Source organism: Polyodon spathula, chromosome 4, assembly GCF_017654505.1.
Source record: "Polyodon spathula isolate WHYD16114869_AA chromosome 4, ASM1765450v1, whole genome shotgun sequence".
Classification (NCBI taxonomy): domain Eukaryota; kingdom Metazoa; phylum Chordata; class Actinopteri; order Acipenseriformes; family Polyodontidae; genus Polyodon; species Polyodon spathula.
In genome coordinates, this window is record NC_054537.1 from 20,584,644 (window position 1) to 20,605,478 (window position 20,835).

Below are 20,835 nucleotides of genomic sequence, written 5' to 3' on the forward strand. Positions count from 1 at the left end.
GAAATAAAATCTTCTTGCGTACACTGTGGCTCAAATTTTGTTTTTGTTGTATTTACACTTAAAACACACACACACACACACACACACACACACACACACACACACTGTATCGAGCTGCATTCTTCTTAAATAATTATAGACATTATACCGTTATTGATCACTATGTACCTTTAAAACAGACATCCTTGGGATAACATTGTATCTAAAACTGGTAATATAGAATCGTCCACAAACCTGGTCTAACCAGGAAGTCGTTACCACAGTAACGTTCTAAAAAGTGCCTTCATAACAGACTGGGTCCCCAGCTGCTATTCGCTTACTGTAGCTGTGTGCATGTGAAAATCATCGAGACACTGTCACTTCTAACATAGCTTTTGCCCCGTGCAGAGCTTCGGTGGGACAAGTCTGCATCAAAGTTATACATAGGGCCTACATTAAATAAATAAATAAATAAATACCTTTTTTTTTTTTTTTTTTTTGAAAGGACAGCTACGTATACATTTACAATCTATTGGTGTACTCAAAAAGCCATGCGTCACTCACAGCGTGTTTTCAGATTCCAGGGATGAACGCTGAACAGAATTTTTCAATGTTCTGCCAATAATACAGATGCCTCAGATTGAAAACGTTTATTTCTGAAGGGGATTACTATTATTTATTTATTTATCGCGTCAAGGTGGATTTTTACTTGATTGTATTTATGAAACATTACATCCTGACTGAAAAGTTTTAAACGCCTGTTTCTGAAATGAGGCAGTGTGTTTGTATGTGTGTGTGTGTGTGTGTGTGTGCGCGCTTTTATTGCCTCTACTAATATAATGGAAAAGCTTGATATAGTGTTGATGATTTGATTGATTGATACACATTTTGAAGGAGCAAGACTCGACAGTTTGACATTTGTGACTCAAAAATGCATATGATCTTCCACTTGTATCTTCTTATGACTTTATGGAAGCGGGTAAGTGCCTTCTAAAATTAATCATTTACCAGTGTCAATGTAAACGTAAAAAAAAAATAAAATAAAAAGGAAAAACGAAAAGTCAAATACCTTTTTGATTACTGTATTCTGTAGGTTGTATATTCTCTCATTATATATATATATATATATATATATATATATATATATATATATATATATATATATATATATATATATACTATATAACTGCAGTTTGCAGTTAATTTAATTAAAATTCTATAACTTTTTTTATATATATAATTTGAATAGCTTTTCATTTATTTTAATCATCACATTTTATCACAGTATGCCATGTAATTTAAAACATCAAAATTAACTGTAAACATTATTTTGATCACAAGGGTTAGGTGACCGTTTAGATATACCTGTTTCTCAAGGGGATGCTACAAAAGTACCAAACAGTATGGTATTTTAACATGAAAAATGCATTCAACCCGAACTCATGTAGCACTTTTGTATTCATTTACAAGCACAGATTGATGAACGATATCCATTATGTCATTCATGTTTATTTAATTTTTAATATTTAATAATTTTATTTATTCTTCATATGAAAACCATAGAGTATATGATATCCTAGATTCAGAACTATTAAAATGACAAGATTGTATCTATTGCAACATGTGTGCAGTAAAAGCACTGCAGATTTGGGGCATCAATGGATATAAGTGTAGGTGGCTCTTAGCATCTACATCTACTGACTTTTAAATTCTTAGAGTATGTGAATCTGGTGCTGTATATGTGATGTACATACAGAGTAGAAACAAAACTTTTGTCTTAATATAACATGCTTTAGTATCCATCTAGTGAATGGTTCATTTGTAGATGCTAATCAACTTTTAGCCTAGTTAGGTTAAAAAAAATAAAAATAAACAACAACAGTTATTTAGAAATAGTTTTTACCATCAACTTAATGCTTTTTAAATATAATTTAGAGAGAAAATAGAGCAAAAGTGAAAAAGCTTAGTAAATGCCATAGCAACTACATTATACCAATTAGCTAAGGCTTTCAAATTGTTATTAAGAAAAAGCATCCTTCATAGAAAACATTTAAAAATGTCCCATGAGCAATGGAAATCATCTTTAAGCAAACATGTATTAAACTCAATGCTGTAATCCTGCGCAGATAATAATTCTTATTACTAACACAGCTCTAAAAGCTCAATGGGATTCCATTTATTTTTTATGATACTTTGATGTCTAGAATCTCTTAACTGATATTCTTGGTCAGAAAAGTCTCGACAAATCATGTTGCAACGTTGGCATTGATACTCCACCTTATTTAATCTACAGGGTTTGCCACTGTAGATTAAAGGATAACTCATCAAAACATATTTACAGTCCCATCAATAAAGACACCAAGAAGGAGGTGTAGAGCACAGTTAGCAGCTGGGACAATGAAGGCAGTTTAATAATGTCGAAAAGCAAGTATTTATAAACTAAATACAGATTCTCTCCTGGCAAAATACAGATTCTCTCCTGGCATGCTAAATCTGAAATAGGGTGATTATGTAACAGCACTTGACAGGGTTGGTGCCAGAACTAAGCTAACTAAACTTGTACTAAAGGTGTTTTTTGTTCTTCTAGAAATTCAACTAGTATCCATTTTCATTCATATTCATTCATAGTTAAACATATTTAAAAAAAAGTTCTTTTTTAATGTTGAAAATACCACCTGGCTTGTACCAGTATTATTTATTTATTTATTAATTAGCAGTGGTCTTATCCAGGGTGACTTACAGTTGTTACAAAATATCGCATTACATTAATAGCATGTAGTAAGTACAATAAATTGATAAGAACAATTTCAAATAAGAGCAATTACAAAAACATAAGTATGGTTACCTTTGAGAGAGCAATCAAGTACAAGATACAAAGAATCATTATAATTGAGAGCAGTAGTAGAATACAGCAAAGTGTGAAGCAGTTAAGTGCAAGTATTGTCTTAAAATCACCACAGTCTTATAAAACTGCAATAACTGTATCATAAAGGGACCTGGTTGTCTATAACATACTGGAACTTTGCATGCAGTTGAGCTGGTGTAGTAGGCAAGAATTCTAACTGTATGCAAACTGTATGCAATCATTCTGTTACGCAGTGACAGTTGTGTAATATGGACTGTTCAGTACAGTAAATAAACCAGTGACTCCCCTTGAATTCTTGGGAAGTGATAAGAGAGGCTGTGATGTATTAGAAGACATGTGAAGAATGTTTAGGAGAAAGCAATTACAAAGATGCATAAATATAAAATGAATTATGCCTTTCCTATGGATTCTTTAAACATCCGAGGGAGGTATGTACAACTGTGTTTAATATTATGTTTAAAAATGTACTACCCTTAAGCTGTGATTGTGAAATTTTGGAAATAACTTTTCTTTGGTGACCATAGTTTGGTCAAAAAAGCTCCCTTAATGGAGTCATTAGTCACTGAGATTTTTACTAAAGCTTGTGATTGTATTACTGATAACAACCATATACAGTGCTAATGTTGCATGATGAAAAGTGATGTCATTATTAAAATAATGTTAGATATTTGCTGATTTAGAATAGACTAATTACATGCCGTTGCTGTCTCTGTATGTGTCTAAGTAATATGCTTTTCAATATAATTGTACCCTGAATCATTACTCAACTGAGGAATGTAACTGGACAGATTCTTCTGCATATATTATCAGGGGCTGAGATCAAAGCACAGAACTCTACAGCTGAAGGGGTCCCTAGGGGCTCACATTGTAAAAGCTGTACAGTGTGGAATGCAAGTTTGAATCTTAGTTGAGTTGACAATCATGTCTGGGGGCATACTGGGAGCGCTGCATTGGCCTCCGTGGGCACACTGGGAGTGCTGCATAGGCTTCTGTGTGGGTTAAGGAAGTAAACCAGTGCAGATAGTTTGCCTCACCATGCTACTGCAACTCCTACTGGTAAGCTGCATGACAAGTCCAGGCAGAAACTAATCAGGTTGGACTTTCAGACTAACCTCAAGGGTTACATGCACCGCTCCAGATAAGGTTTTGGGTCTGGGAGTAACTTATCCTCTAATTTTAACACAGAGTAAATTGTATTTTCAGGTGGTAAAATGCAACGAAAACCTTGAAGTCATGAGTAATCTCAAAAAGTAATGTACAATATTTAATTGTAATGGTGTAGGCATTAAAAAAGAGCCTTCCGTTTTAATTGTAATGTTACTTTGAACTACTCTACGATCATGTGTGTATTCTACAAGGCTCTTTATTTCATTTTTTTGTTGCTTATATTTTACCATTAAATTCTTAAACTTAGTGAACATGTTAAAGCCTCAATATAAAGCCATGCAGATAAATAAAGGAAATGCATTAATAAGCTATATAACAGTTTGTTTAATATTATAGGCACTTTTTATAGCAGTTGCCTCTGATGATGGTTTTAGCTGGATTTGTAGCTGGACTGGGGTGTTTACTTTTCAACCTGTGTAGTTTGCTGGCGAATTTCTTATTTTTGCCGTGATTGGCTGCAAAGACATCAGTGCTAGCCAAAGACTGGATAATGTTTGTTGAGTTGGTTATTCTTGTGTACAGTTTATTAGTAAATGAAGACATTGTATTCTACAGAAGTAGTTGTTAGTGGAAGTTTTAGGGGGGCAGACAAGCTGTGCTGCAAAATTGCTATGCGTATTTTTACATTTTAAATTTACTGCGTATTTCAGATTTTTAATTTACGCAGCTCATCTGGACCGCTGGTTACATGGAATAGTAACTTCTGTTGTTTATATTCGGCAGTTGAAAAGATACAATTGTCTTGACAGCACCCATTTATCTGCAATCCTTCTAAATCCGTAAATCAGTTTCAACTGTATGTTATATCATTGACAATGTATATACAATCAAATTCTTTTAAGATCAAGGGCCTGATTTTCCACAGTGGGCAAATCGCCCATATACACAGTGGAAAATATTGGCACACATATTTTGCCACAGGAAAAAACAAATGAACTAAACCAGGATTTTATCCAAAGCAGGATACACCATCTGCACTCTAATCCTACACGACTGAACAAGGAAAGCTGTTCAGATATGTTCAGTATATCTGCTGTCATCTGAGATAGACATTATAAGATAAAGATTGCCAATTTTAACTGTGATTCAGTTGATCTAAAAAGGTTACAAATATATTGAAGTTTAATACAGAAAGGGGACAAAGCAACGTGATATGAACAAGTTGTTTTTATTAATTTTAGAATTGTAATTTGAGATTTTTCTTTTCTGACAAAAAGAGCTTGATTCTTAAAGCAATTTACTCCAAACTGTCATTTGCACAATTTTACTTTCAGAAAAAAAAAAAAAAAAAAAAAATCCAGAAACCAGAAAATAAATAAATAAATAAATAAATAAATAAATTAGGCTGATTTAAGGTCTTTTTTCCCCCTTACGTGAATGACAATTTTGAATGAACTAGTTTTGATAATCTTGACCTAAATGTGGTAATTATGATTTTGAATAAATATAATCTAGCCCATTCTTTAGATTTTTGAGAAAAACTGAGCAGTTTTAGATGCAAGTGTCTTGCAGTAATATACAATAGGTATGAACACATTTTGAAGAGGTGTGGAAATTGCTGGTTGACTGTGATCCATCAGTAGTGCAATGGAGAGGGACATATGCATGACATGCAGTATGAGTGACTAAAGCTGCAAAGGAAACAGTTGCCAGCAGGCTGCACACAGATGCCAAAAAGCCGAAGATTATAATGCCACCTATGGTCGTATAGGGCAAAACAACAGGCTGTGGGGTCATAGCCATTGCAGCTGCAGTAAAGGTGTTTGGGCAGCGACAATGGTTTACATTAGGCATCAGAATAAGCAGGAAGCACCTGACTGTTTTCACTAAAAAGCATATTTCACTCCCTTTTCTTTGTCTGACAGCTACCTACTTTTGTCTGAGAAGCAGTACACCATTAAAAATGTTTGCACTTATTTTCCCAGTATGCACAAGTGTCTGATAGGTCTGAACTGCGAGTATCAGTAATGACAGGCTGCATAGAAACGTAGCAGGGTCTGGTAGATCTAATCATTGCTGCTTGTAACGCTTTTAATCCTGCCTAACTTTTCCCCGGCATCAAAAAATACAATAAATATAGAGTCGAAAGAGGCCCAGCAGGTGTGTTTGTTTAATAAAGGGCTGAGGTATTTAGACCACAAATGTTTAGAATATCGATGTAGATCCTTGTATGCGATTGGAATTTCAACAATGGAATTTTTTTTAGTTTTTAAACATTTTATATTTTGGCATATATGTGGAGAGTCGCTGAAACAATTGTGAATAAACATTTTATACTATTGGTCATACTCATCACCTTTTTCATCATACTAATAGCTATCATTTTGAATTTACATCTTTAATTTGCTAAAATTTTCATTAACAGTTTTTTTTTTTCTTTCCAAGCCATGACCATTTTCAGTTAGTGCATATTATGCCGGATTAGCCCTTGCTGAGAGAGTTCAACGATGATATATATATATATATATATATATACGATATATAATATATATAGAAAATTATATATATATATCTGGGGCGGTATATATATATATACATTGGGGGGAAACAAAAGGAAAAAAACACATCTATTTTGCTGTAAAAGTGCAGAGGGATTCACAAGGTCAAAAACATGGGAAAAGTCAATAAATTTAACACCCACAGGCTGGCCATTTGCCAAGTTAAAGAATTGTTATTTATACAGTTATTGCAATATTGTTAAATGGAAAGTTTAAAATCCTGGAAGAATGCAAATATACTACATAATGGTTATATACATGGGACTGAGCAACAAAGGAATGGCAACTTGTTTGTCTGCAGTACAGCACAAATGACCATGTATGAAGGTGCCACATAAGCATCATCTCCAGCCAACTAGACAACATGTATTCTATATTGAACTGGTTAGTTTATACACATATATCGCATGGCAGAGCTACACTATGTAGGAATATGCTTTAACAACTAACAAGCATTGTACATGTTTTCCTCAGTTTTGTAATTATTTGTGTTATATGGCTGTAGATGCTTCATACATGTAGAGACTTTTTTGGCTTTGTGGAAAGCGTGGGAAGAGTATGTGATTTTTACACTTATTGCTCACTGCATGAAACTGCCACAAATGTAAGCTAGCAGCAAATAGAGTACTTTTGGCTAAATAGTCAGCAATGTTCATGTGAAAAAGTAATTAATTGCAGAACAAAAGCCTCTCCAACAGGGCCAGGCAACACGATTCAGCCATTACACACATAAGCAATATCGCTTCACTGTCCCTGGTGCACACAAGCATTCAGTGTTTCACAGGTGTGTGTACAGTAAATAAAATAAAAACAGACTTTTTCAAGCAAAACTAGTCTATAAAAATATATGATTCTCAACTGCAGATTGATGCAATTAGGAAATAAAGGTTATCAGTACTATATTATGAGTAATCATTTTTAATTAGTGTTTATTTAAAAAAAAAAAAAATACAAATAAAACTAAGAGTAGGTATCAAGTCTAGTATTTCAAGGATCAGAGGCCAATACCCTATCTATTGAGCAACAACTAGAAACTCAATCAGATTTCATGTTTATTTTTTTTTGTTTTTTTTTTATCAGTGCTACTGTTGCATTGAAGCTGGTTATCAAATAGCACTGCATTATAATGTGTGTACAAGTGGAAAGTGCCCCACTGTCTCTACAAATTCTGTCCCATCGGTAAGATGAGATGGAGTTAAAAGTTCTGCTGATGAACCCAGCTGTTTTTCATAGTGGTTAAGACACTTGCTAGAAGTGTGTGGCACACCGGTTTGCGCCCAGCCTCTGCGCAGTAACATGTGTTTTTTGGGAACAAGTGAAATGATAACCCACACCTATTAAATTAAATTTACAAGAAATGCAGAAGTAGTAGTGTTTCATGATGACTGTAATATTGTTCTAACAGAGCAGTCACAGTTGCAGAGACTCAATAATGGAGGTGTATATTCATGGTGGCGCAACTTGTCAAACAATTAGTTTCTCAAACAAGGGTGCTGGTTTACTGTAGACTGGGCTTTGCATTAAATAAGCAACGTTTCTGACAATTACTGAGTAAATAATATGGTAATTATTTACCATATCTATTCATTGGATGTTAACATTGATTAGGCTAAGGGTTGAGTTGAAACAGTGGTGAATTATGTCTGACAATCAACAGTAATCACAATTAGTATAGTTTTGGACTGTTACCTAGCTTTGTACAATTGACTTTGGGCTGTATAATAAAAACAGCTTTGCCTTTCTATTTAAACTGCATGTGCTGTTTTTCTACTCAGCACTAACCTTCAAAACCTTGCCAGGTTGACTGCATAATATCAGTCACACTGTTTACTCTCAGAAGGAAGCCAATTTGATACACACTTGACATTCCTTGGTTTTCAGATTTAATATTACATGATCTATGTGGTGCATTGTACCAAAGTGAATCAGCTACCAAGACCATCTGGCTGTGCACGTTATGCAAGTCACACCAAAGCTAAGGTTAACAGCAGGATAAATCCTGGTGTAAAGGCAAGGTAAAGTGACAAGCATTCCCCCCTTGTTATCTTATTTCCTACAAACTATGAAGTTTCATTCCCAATAAGTTCAAAGATCAAGGATCCGCTACAAAGATCAAATATATAAAAAAAATCAGCATAATACAGATACCATAGCAACCTCCTGAGAATATTGTCCACCAGTGTGCCAGTATTACCATTGAAAATACAATCTTGCACCTCTGTACACTGACCTCAAATTAGGTTTATCAGTGTTAATGTAAGTGACTTGGGGATGGAAAAATGATGACAGATTATGATAGTTTGAGTTGGGAGTGTGTGTGTGTGCGTGTGCGTGTGCGTGTGCGTGTGCGTGTGCGTGTGCGTGTGTACAGCTATTGCCAAACGTTTTGCATCACCTAGAATTTTAAGATTGAGACATAATTAAATAAAAAAATAAAATAAAATAAAATCAAAAAGCTATATGAACATAATTTAGATATTTTATTTAACATCATGTAATCAAAGAAACTAGAAACTAGACAATTATAAAGCTAAAGTCTACCAGAAGCCATAATAGAAGCCATGTGTGGCAGTTTTATGTTAAGTACTATGGAAAACTACAAAGCTTTATGTAACTTAATATGTTATGTAACATTATTCAGCAGGTTTGGTTAATTGTATAGGGTGACATTTGGCCATAGCTGTATGTTAATGATGGTAGTAACAATGATCTTATTGTACATTGCCAATTTATTGTTTATGCTTCACCACCCTATAACTGTCCATGAAGCAACAGAGTAATACAGTCAAATGGTATTATATTTTATAAAAATGAAAATTTGGGGGCTCCACAAAATATACAGATGCATGTTGTAGCAGGACATCTTATTATCCCCTGCAGAGGATAAAATCCTGTGGATCAGAATAAAGTAGTCAAACATGCATACATCTTGATGTCACACTTACATCATTCTAATATGCTTACCATGATACTAACACCTCATTTGTATACCTATTCATATCTAGGTCTTAAATACGCTTATCCATGTTTCATCAAACTGTTGATTTCCGTTTCTGATTCTATACTATCGTCTACAGATGCTGCTGTACATCGTGGTCATCAAAATGTTTTCATTACTGCCTTGGCAGGGATGTTTCTCATTTACATGTTTCATTTGCACCGAAGTTAACATGGATAAGAAAACTTTTTTTTTGTTATATCCCAAGCAGCAGTATACAGCTCCATGCATTAGTTAAAAATAAATAAATAGTTTAAAGGTTGATGCTGATTTTTTTTTTTTTCAGGTTGATTCAATTCATCCAGAATGTGCAATAATTTCTGAGCTTTTGAAAGCAGAGACACTCTGCTTAGAAAAACAGTACAATGAATCATCCTTAAAAGAAGGGCACGGTAAGGGATTTTTCTTTATTTCTTTCATTTTATTTTTTATTTTTTTAGAAGCATCCATGCTAAAGACACTGTACTGACCACACAGATGCACACTCGCTTATTGATTTTAAAACTGGAAAATGTTTACTAGGATAATGCTGCTCAGATGACCCTTTGGATACTTTACAAATTAGCGAGCTAAATTCAGACATTAATAATTGGGCTTGAAAAATAAATACATGTATTATCTAAAGTTCATGTCAACTAGCTGCTTCCCCTAATGACTGACATGCTTTGAAACAAGTGGCATACTTTTACCAAATGACATGAAGTGAGGTGAAATGACTGGAAAACATATACTAGAGCTTTCTTTAAACCAAAACAAATGTATACAATAATAACAAAACAAACAAAAAAATAGATATATGTGCTTCTTTCAAAACTGTACTTGCGTGACCTGCGTATCGAAAGGAAGTGCATGACAGGTAGGGTTGCATTAGCTATTACATAGAGATATTGAATTATATTACAAATATTACTTAGTGGTTATTTATTCACTAAATAGTGAGGTTAATACAGTCTCTCTACAGAAGTGCTTTGCAGGAATGGCTAAAAAAAAAAAAAAAAAAAAAGATTTTCAACCAGGCTAATGTATTAAGAATTCCAAGTTGCATTGAGAACTATATTTACTACATCAATTTAAGTTGTTTTAAATGGTGTATATTTATATCGTAGCTTGCTTTAAAAGCAAAGCAGCAATCATTGCATTACCTTGGAGAAGCAAATGGATCTGCAGAATTTCAGATATGTTTATTATTATTATTATGGTCTCTTGACATTGTGTTTGGAATCCAGATTGCCAGTTACAGAATGGAATATACATATTTTCTATTAGGCACTCTTCTTTTTCATACACTCCAAACAGAACATGCATTAATCAGACTCATAAAAAAATATTTCTGTTTGGTTTCTGTTCAGTATGGCTGTAACTCTTGTACATTCAATAATAGATCACCCAAAAGTTCAGGTTTAAACATTGTCAGAATTAACTGGCATGTACAATATTTCACTCAGAGAACGTTAAAGCAAAGTAACCATGTCACTAAAAGATGTAGCTTTACTTTCCTGCTTCCAAACTTGCACATCTAACAACATATCTACATGAAATAACTCAAAACCACAAATGTTAATAAATAAATAAAATGTGCTACACCCACAAGAACCAATTTAGAGATAGGGCTTTACCAAACATTTGAAGGGGCAGTTACAGGGTCATTTTTAAGCTGCTCTGTTGAAATGTACTTAATACTGTCAGTAATCCCCCTTTTTTATGTTCCTCACGTCAGTGGTGTGGTTACAGGCAGGCCATGTGTATTTCAGTAGAGGCACTAAGATGCAGGTGTATTAATAATAATAATAATAATAATAATAATAATAATAATAATAATAATAATAATATATGTATAATCATATACAGTATGTAATGTAACAGGCTGTAGTACATGTTTCTGAAGATATAATGTTTAACATTAATACATATATATCCTAGACCACCCTCCACTGTGTTGGTAACATACAAACTTATTACTTAATAATATGTTTTTATATACAGGATGAAGCCTCAATTATGTTATCAATATTTAAATATAAAACTAGGTTTTTAGTCCTTCACAAATTTCAGATTTCTCATAAAATTATATTTACAATTCCATTATTCGATTTTTCAAATATATCAAAATAACTATAAACAAAATAGAAAATAAATATGAGGCAAAGATATAAGATTTTACTTTACATTTTCAAGATCAAGAGGTTAACAAGTCAAATTAACTAAAATTAAAAGTTCAAATATACAGTATATGTTTAAAGATATCAAATCAATCATAAATGCTTACCTTTATGGCAAAAAAACCCCTCAACATATAAAAAGAATAACATTTATTGAGGCTCATGAATGAAAGAAGAATATAGAAGTTAGAAATCATGATACCAGAATTAAAGTATAGACACAAGCAGGAATAAAACATGTAAACAAACATTTTCATAAGCATGCAGGCTTCCGTATGGTTATGTACATGTGCTTGCAGGATTCATGCACATTACTACAATAACGGTGTGAAGCAGCCTCTTTTGTGTAGGTTGGAATGAAGACTGTGTTTTGTTTCAACAAGTTCTGTTTGGAAGCAGTTTAAATTGCATTTAGTATTAAGTTGTAATCAAGAGTTATTTGTAGATAAATTCAATCAATGTTTAAATGGTTTCAACGTTCATATTTGTTTTCAAATACACACAATATCAGCAGTGTAGTTAAAGTGTTATTCTGTTTGAATTGTTCATCAAAGTATAATTGCTTGTATTTGTAATCTTAGCTAACTGTTATGCTGTATTAGATGTTTTTACTTCTGGTTTGCATGCAGATATTTCTTATACAAACAAATAGTATTTTACCTGAATCTTAAAGCTTTTGAAACCTAATACTCATTCTGGAGATGTGGTTGCTGTTGAAAAACAAAGTTGGAATGCAGTTGATCTTCTTCAAAACACGGAGTTGCAGTTGGACGTAGAGTCTACATCTGGGGAGGATGTTGGCATTATGGCGCTAAATGGAGTTCACTCTTGCTCCTCTTTAAATATAGTGCCCAAAGAGTTTACTTTGGTGATCCAATCACTTCCGGGTAAAACAGGAAGCTAACCCCTGACTGAAATTAGTCCTTTCATTGGCTTACAAAGTTTGAATGACACTTTCGTTTACACCAACAGTGTGTGTCATTAATAGAAGCAGCATCCCTCCTCCATGGATGGATAACAGTAAAATGTATAGAAGAAAACTTCACTTTCATCTCCTAAGTCAGTTACCGTTACAAGCACGTTAAGGACATTATACAATAATTAAAGGAAAATGATGTACAAGTTATTTTCACTTTAAACTTCATTAAAAGACAATAAACATTTCAATTTTATTGTCAAAACATACTTAAACAACTCTTAAATGTGTCCGTAAGATTAGTTATTAAAATGATTCTAAAACCAATTTGATCAGTTAAATTGTTACTCATTCGTCAAAATATGTTTGAATCGTAGTTTTAGACATTTCATGGGAGAGAGTCATGGCACCTCGTATCCAACAGGTGTTGCACTTTTTAACCCTTTATAGGCAGAATATTGTATATTGTCTTCCAGGCAGACATTCTTAATTAAAAGATAAGAATCAGCTTTGTTTATTTAGACAAGACTGGCAGGTCAGCACCTTTCAACCCTGTTAGTAATATCTAGTCCATTGAAGTAGATCAGTGTTCAAAGATCGATGAATGTTTTCAGGGAATGAAGGTTGTGAGAAGACAAACTGAATTAGCATATCAGCATCTCAAGTCTCATAGTTTAAGAATACAAAATGCAATTTTACGAAGTACATTCAATTACAACTACACATTTATCCCACAAGGCTTACCTGTGCTTTACTAATAATTCACTGTCCTTTTTGTTTGTTTTACTGCACTTTGTAATGTTGTTATACTGCTGTAAACCTTTTGTAAGGGTTTACTTGTCACCTTTGTCACAAAGCACAGGTCAGGTTTGCTGAATCCAATATAATGAGAGGAAATGTGTTGCTTATGCCAAAATAGCTCACTTTATTACAGTCTTCACAGAGCATATATTGTTCTTCTGTGCAATAGCCTGTGAGCTGTTATGACAGAATGATTCTTGGTGAAAAATCTCCCTCCAGACCTGTGAGGGTGCCCTGGACTGGATGGCCAGATAATTCATTCCGAGGGTTAGGTGGAAGTCGGCCATTTAGAAAGGGGGTGGAGCTATGGTATACTAAATCGTCGACCCGGAAGGGAAACGATGTGGCCACTGCGGATTGGAGGCAATCGTTTACCAAGGGGGCGTAATTGACGGTATATAAGGTGACGTAACAAGATTTGTTTTGTCGTGTTTAATTATACTTGTTTGTTTTTATTAGACGGCTAACATGATCCGGAGCTGTCGCTACAGACCAACACTGTACTTGTTTCACAATAAATTGTATTTGCGCCACGAGCACTATAGCTCACTTAGACTGGTGACTGTTTGTATATTGTGTGTGTGTTAAATACAGTGTTTATTGTTTCAGGACTGAACTCCTGGGTTATACTGTGTAGTACACATCCTTTGTACTACAATTCATTATTATTTACAGTTGTCAAGTGACTTTTTGGATTATAAGTAAACACCATTGCACCTGTATTATCATTGTCTGTTTGTTATTGATCACCCCATCACTCCTGCACCTGCACACTGCAAAGCACTTTGCCTCAGCTACACATTTTATTATTTCTCATCAGAGAAAAAACAACTCTTAATGCAGCAGACTCAATGTATTGTCCACAGCTTGCTGAGATCTGAAATAATGTTATGATAAGCAAACCCATCCTTATGATAAGGTATTTCTTCATTGAAGTGAAAAATCCATGTTTCAGTGATACGTACAATGAAAATTAATGAAAAGGGTGTTATTACAGAAATGTTGATTGTAGCATAATTTTGTGACTTATCATGTAATTAAATAAGAAATCCTCATTAGAGCACAGTGGAAAATATGACCCAAATGTTACTGAATAGACCTTTTGCAGTTGCGAATAAGGAAGAATTACAGAACATGTTTCATCTGAGAGGTTGGAAATTAAAATGTGAGGCATATTTGTTAAATTAGTCCACCAAAGATATACATATTTAAAACAATAATACAATTATTATTAAAGCAGGATTGGAGTTCCATATGAATAATATATATGTGTAATATATATATATATATATATATATATATATATAAAACATGATCTATGGTTTAAACTTAATAATTTCTCTTTATGCATAGAGTTCATTCTAATGCTTGATAGCATTTTTTGAAATGACAAAGAAAAAGACTACTTGAAAATTAAAAAAATGTTTTGTTTATTCAGAAGTTACAGCATCTACTAATACAAGTTTAGCAGGGGAGGGAGGGGGTTAAAATCCTCCCTGCCAAATGTGTGTTAATTGTTATTGTAAATTGATGCCAGCTGCCTATGCCTGTTCAGTGGGTAAATAAAACCCACACAGATCAATCAATCAGGGCTGCTACTGAAGGAAGAAGTGTGGGTACAGCCGCAATGCAGGGAGAGTAGTGCCCAAGAAAGTTTGTGAGAGTACAGTTGTGTACCTTGCAACGCTGTACAGCAAGGTTTATTTGTGTGATTGAAATGAATCTTTCACACAAGATACAAGCAAAACATCACAACGTATAAGAACATAAGAACATAAGGAAGTTTACAAACGAGAGGAAGCCATTCGGCCCATCTTGCTCGTTTGGTTGTTAGTAGCTTATTGATCAGAGAATCTCATTATGCAGCTTCTTGAAGGATCCCAGAGTGTCAGCTTCAACAACATTACTGGGGAGTTGATTCCAGACCCTCACAATTCTCTGTGTAAAAAAGTGCCTCCTATTTTCTGTTCTGAATGCCCCTTTGTCTAATCTCCATTTGTGACCCCTGGTCCTTGTTTCTTTTTTCAGGTCAAAAAAGTCCCTTGGGTCGACATTGTCAATACCTTTTAGAATTTTGAATGCTTGAATTAGGTCGCCGCATAGTCTTCTTTGTTCAAGACTGAACAGATTCAATTCTTTTAGCCTGTCTGCATATGACATGCCTTTTAAGCCCGGAATAATTCTGGTCGCTCTTCTTTGCACTCTTTCTAGAGCAACAATATCTTTTTTATAGCAAGGTGACCAGAACTGAACACAATATTCAAGATGAGGTCTTACTAGTGCATTGTACAGTTTTAACATTACTTCCCTTGATTTAAATTCAACACTTTTCACAATGTATCCAAGCATCTTGTTAGCACTACAAGCAATAAGGCAAGAGTACCTTGTTTCACTTTAAAAGTATTTTCTCCTGTGAAAAAAAGCACACTTTAATTAACAAACAGGAACAAAATAAACAGGGCACGATGGCTAAAATAAAAGGTTCAAGCAAAAGCACAAACAGCCCCAGCCCCAGCCCCAGCCCCAGCCCAGCAGCCCAGCCCAGCACTCAGCCAACCAAACTCCTCCAACAAACAAAGGATTTTGCTCTTTTTTTATACATGTGGCCACTTCCCAATTAGCATAACTTTCCTAATTGGGGATTGGCCACACATGTGATTGCAGGCAGGGACAGATTTAACCCAGTACCTGTCAACCTTACATTCCCACACACATAATATTTAAAGCAGCAGAACTTCTGCCCTGCCACATCCTGGTTTTGACAAAACGTTTTAAGCAGATAACATGCAGAGCTCTGTGCAGTCCAAGATGGTGTCTTCAGCAAAACAGGTAAACAGAAATGTAAACAGGAAGCAGTATACACCAAAAGTTTTTTTCAAGAAAACACCCCAAATTTTCAGAAGGCACACAGGCATGCAAAGAGCATTGAGGACGGATCACACTCTACTGAAGAATCATGGTTTTAAATCCATAACATAAGGTTGGATGTCCTGGGACAGTCCATGCAAGCAAAACATGTCCCTCTGATTGGTCCATGTTTTTTTAGGGCATGTTTTAAGGTCTTTGTGGCCTACCCATTGTTACATGCATTTGTGATTGGTTAGTTTGAAATAAGGTGTTTGTTTTAAAGAATTGATTGAAGTTAAGAATTAAAAACTTTTTGTAAGGATTTCACTTTTGCTAAGTATTTTATAGTTTATTCCAAATTTCTGTTACATTCCCCAAATAAATGTCCATTCTTTACACACAATACTAAATATAACAGGGTGCATTCTTGTTTGGAGTTTTAAATAATTTCTGTCTTTCCTAGCAGATTTGCTGACGATGATAATTTACGTTTTGTGTTCGTAATGATTTTAAATCAAGATATAAGAATATTCTTAGATTTCAGTTTGTATTTATCCCTTTCAATAAATATACATTGTAACATATGTATTTGTACTACTTCTAAGAGGGGCAGCCAACTGTGTATATGTGTCTAAATGCAATTTCCTTTTGATGTCCGGCAGAAGTGAGACAAATGTCGCCAGCTGAGACGTCTGTTATTTGCATCCGCTATGATAAGAATCTGGTGTATATAGAAAGTAAAATACAACAAAGATATAATTAAAGATAAAGATAAAGTATAAAGAAATTGCCACTGTCATGCATATTCATGAGCAGTCAAGACTGGGGTGTGGTTTGGTAGCAGGTAGATTTATTGCTTGTATCTATTAATTAATAGCAACTGCTTCAGACTGATTTGGAATGCAAACATTGTGTTATGAGAGCAATAATTACAGTCACAATATTGCAGCAACGACATTATACAGCAGAGTAAAGTATACACTGCTTTTTATACAATGTATAAAATAGTCGACACAAGTAGTGCTAGCTCACCCCTTTTGTAGGTTTCTGTTTGCCCAATATTTTAGTATAACTATAGTACATACAATATACTACCACTTAGGGCCATATTCAGATACATCACTTGTGTGATTCTGCACACTTAAGTGCGCTAAATTAATGATTTTTCACATTGTGAAAGCTCACTTAAGTGAGTATTAGCACTGAAGGGTTGTGTTTTATAGTTATAGTATGAATGACCTTTGAGTTTATGAATGGGGGACAAGTAAGCCCCAATTGTTTATCCTAACATGTCCCTTTCTTTATATGTCTGTGGGCTGAATCATTACTGGGCAAAGATAACAAATTAAAAAGCAAAATAAAGAAATGAAGTGATAATAAACTAGCAAAGTGTTTTGAACATTTTAAACTGTGGAAGTGCTATAGGGTATTGGAAGTGTTCAGATGTACTTTGTGTTTTTATTGGCTAGAAGCACAAATCTAAGAAAATGATAAAACCTTGGCCACTGTGGCCCACAAATTCTGCTAATAAAACTTTCAAGCAACATCCTATATTGGCAACAGACATCAGATTGTGTCATATTAAATGAACTACCACTTTTCATTAGATTATATTGTAATATTTTATAGGTGTCCGTCCTCGGGCTCTGGCTCACACTGTCTATTTACACTGTGTTAGAGATATGTCTACTTCTGACCAATTGTCAATATTAACAGTGAATTCACAATAATTAAACACCTAAGATGTGGAAGCTTTTGGAATGTATTCAAATTCTTATATCTATTACTCAATCTACACTTCCCAATGGAAGATTTTACCCTAGTCACTTGGGCCTTTTTCCCTAATCCCAAAATATTATAAAGTTTGCAGGGAACAAGAAATAGGCTTATTACCCACCTCTAAACAAATACTTTTTTTTTTTTTTTTTTGGTAGCTCAACATACTGCTATCATTTAGCAAGCAAGTATCACATTCAGGTGCACACAGAAATAATTCAAACAAATGATTTTTATAGCTTTAGTTTTTAGTAACTTTTTTTTTTTTTTTAAGAAGAATATTACATTTTAACCCTTTTAAGGTGTCTTTCAGTTAAGTTTCTGTGAATTATTTAGTTTTTGAGATGAAAGATACAAACCAGTTAAACAAGATATTGTAGCATTGCATGGAAAATAATTGAGGCTCATACAGGATTTGCAGGTTCTCGAATTCATGGTTTATTAAGCCAGGACTATACACTGGGTGGTTAAAAGCATGCTGCTTTATTAGCCAGTGGTACAACTGCAGATGACCAGCGTCGTGCTACTCAGACTGTGACAAATAACACTGTGTAACAAATTTTTTTTTTTTTTTTTTGGTTCCTGGGTAGTAAGTGTTATTTCCTAATTGCTTATGCCTCAAAAATATAGAAAATGGCTATTATTCCCCACAAACTTTGCTTTTGTGACCAGGACAGTGATATTTTGAAATTTACCTATTTTCCAGAACATTCCAGATAGATTCAGTGCTGAGTAAACTTGGAGTAACTTCTAGAACTTTCTAGAACTTTCCAGTAATATAAATAGTAGTATAAATACAGGGGACTTAAGCCCATCAGTTCAGTTTAGTTCCAGCTGCCTAAGTGGATACGTATCTCCATTTTTCTGAGATGGCATCAAGAGGCTGCAAGCATCCGGCAGACGCATTTTACTATGTCTGCAGCCAATTTATCAAGACAAGAGCGAAAAAGTACTCCGTGGAAGCATCTGCTAAGATGTGTGAGGCCTACAAGGCATATTTCGGCATGCCTGTCGGGGATCAAGACAAACCCTGGGCACCTCATTTCACCTGCGAGCACTGCAAAAAAACTCTGGAAGGTAAGATGGACAATTGTTGCTCTGAATTTTATGTTATAAAATTTGTTAAAATTTTTAAAATTGTAAAAGTTTTTAATTTTAAAATGTTTTACAATTTTCAATGTTATTGAAAAAATGTATCATATATGAAAAATGTTGCGAGAATCTCTTACACATTAGTCATGGGTGAAATAAATGTATTTTTTGTAGGATGGTACAGAGGGGAAAAGAGAGCCATGAAGTTCGCTATCCCAAGAATTTGGCAGGAACCCACTGACCACTCAAGCAACTGCTACTTCTGCATGGTGGACCCTTCCAAACGTCGGAATGGCAATTATGCACCTGATATCATGTATCCGGACCTTCCTTCATCCATCGCCCCGGTGCCACACTGCCATGAGCTCCCCGTACCCACTCCTCCGGAGAGAGGCAGCCATCTTTAGAAGAGAGCAGCAAGTCAGAGAGCGAGGAAGACGTTGTAGATCCAGATGACAATTTCAGAGGTGGAGCTGAGGAGAGAAACCCATACTACCAAAAAGACCTCAACGACTTGATTAGAGATCTTGGTCTCACCAAGTCCAATGCCGAGCTTTTGACGTCTAGGTTCAAGCAGTGGAACTTGTTGGATGAAAGTGTGCAAGTCGCAGATCAGAGGAAGCGTCACCAACCTTTCTCCAGCTTCTTGACCTGTCAAGATGGGCTCTGCTTCTGCCACAATGTGACCAGTCTGTTCGAGGCAATCGGAATCGCCTGTAACCAGAATGAGTGGCGCCTCTTCATTGACAGCTCATCCAGGAGCCTCAAAGCCGTGCTGCTCCATAATGGTAACAAGTACCCGTCTCTTCCCCTGGCTCACTCGGTGCACCTCAAAGAGGATTACAACAGCATCAAGACCTTGCTGGATGCCTTGAAGTGTGATGAGTACGGCTGGGAGGTCATAGGTGACTTTAAAATGGTGGCATTCCTGATGGGTCTCCAAGGCGGTTTTACCAAGTTTCCCTGCTATCTTTGCCTTTGGGACAGCAGGGCCACCAAGTCGCACTACCACAGGCGGAACTGGCCACAGCGGACCGAGTTCTCCGTGGGGAGGAACAACGTCAAGTGGGAGCCACTGGGGGACCCCTGGAAGGTGCTGATGCCACCACTGCACATCAAATTGGGCCTTATGAAACAATTTGTCAGAGCTCTAGATAAGGAGTCGGCAGCCTTCAAGTACCTTCAAGACCTCTTCCCTAAGCTGTCTGAGGCAAAGGTCAAAGCCGTTGTCTTCATCGGATCACAGATAAAGAAGATCCTGGAGTGCAATGAATTCCCCAAGAAGGTCACTAGTAAGGAGAAAGCGGCTTGGAACAGCTTTGTCACAGTGGTTCGGGGCTTCCTGGGCAATCACAAGGCCGAAAACTATGTGGAGCTGGTTGAGACTCTGGTGAAGAACTACGGCACAATGGGCTGTAGGATGTCCCTCAAAGTCCATATCCTTGATGCTCATCTTGATAAATTCAAGGAGAACATGGGAGCGTACTCGGAGGAGCAAGGCAAGCGCTTCCACCAGGATATACTGGACTTTGAACGCCGCTACCAAGGACAGTATAACGAGAACATGATGGGAGACTACATTTGGGGGCTGATTCATGAAAGTGATTTACAGTATAATCGTAAATCTCGAAAAACTACTCACTTCTAAATCTTTTGTAGTCATTTTTGTATTACTTTAGTATAAATACATGTTAATTTGGATTCATATGTTGTTTTTTTCTGACTTTATGTGAACG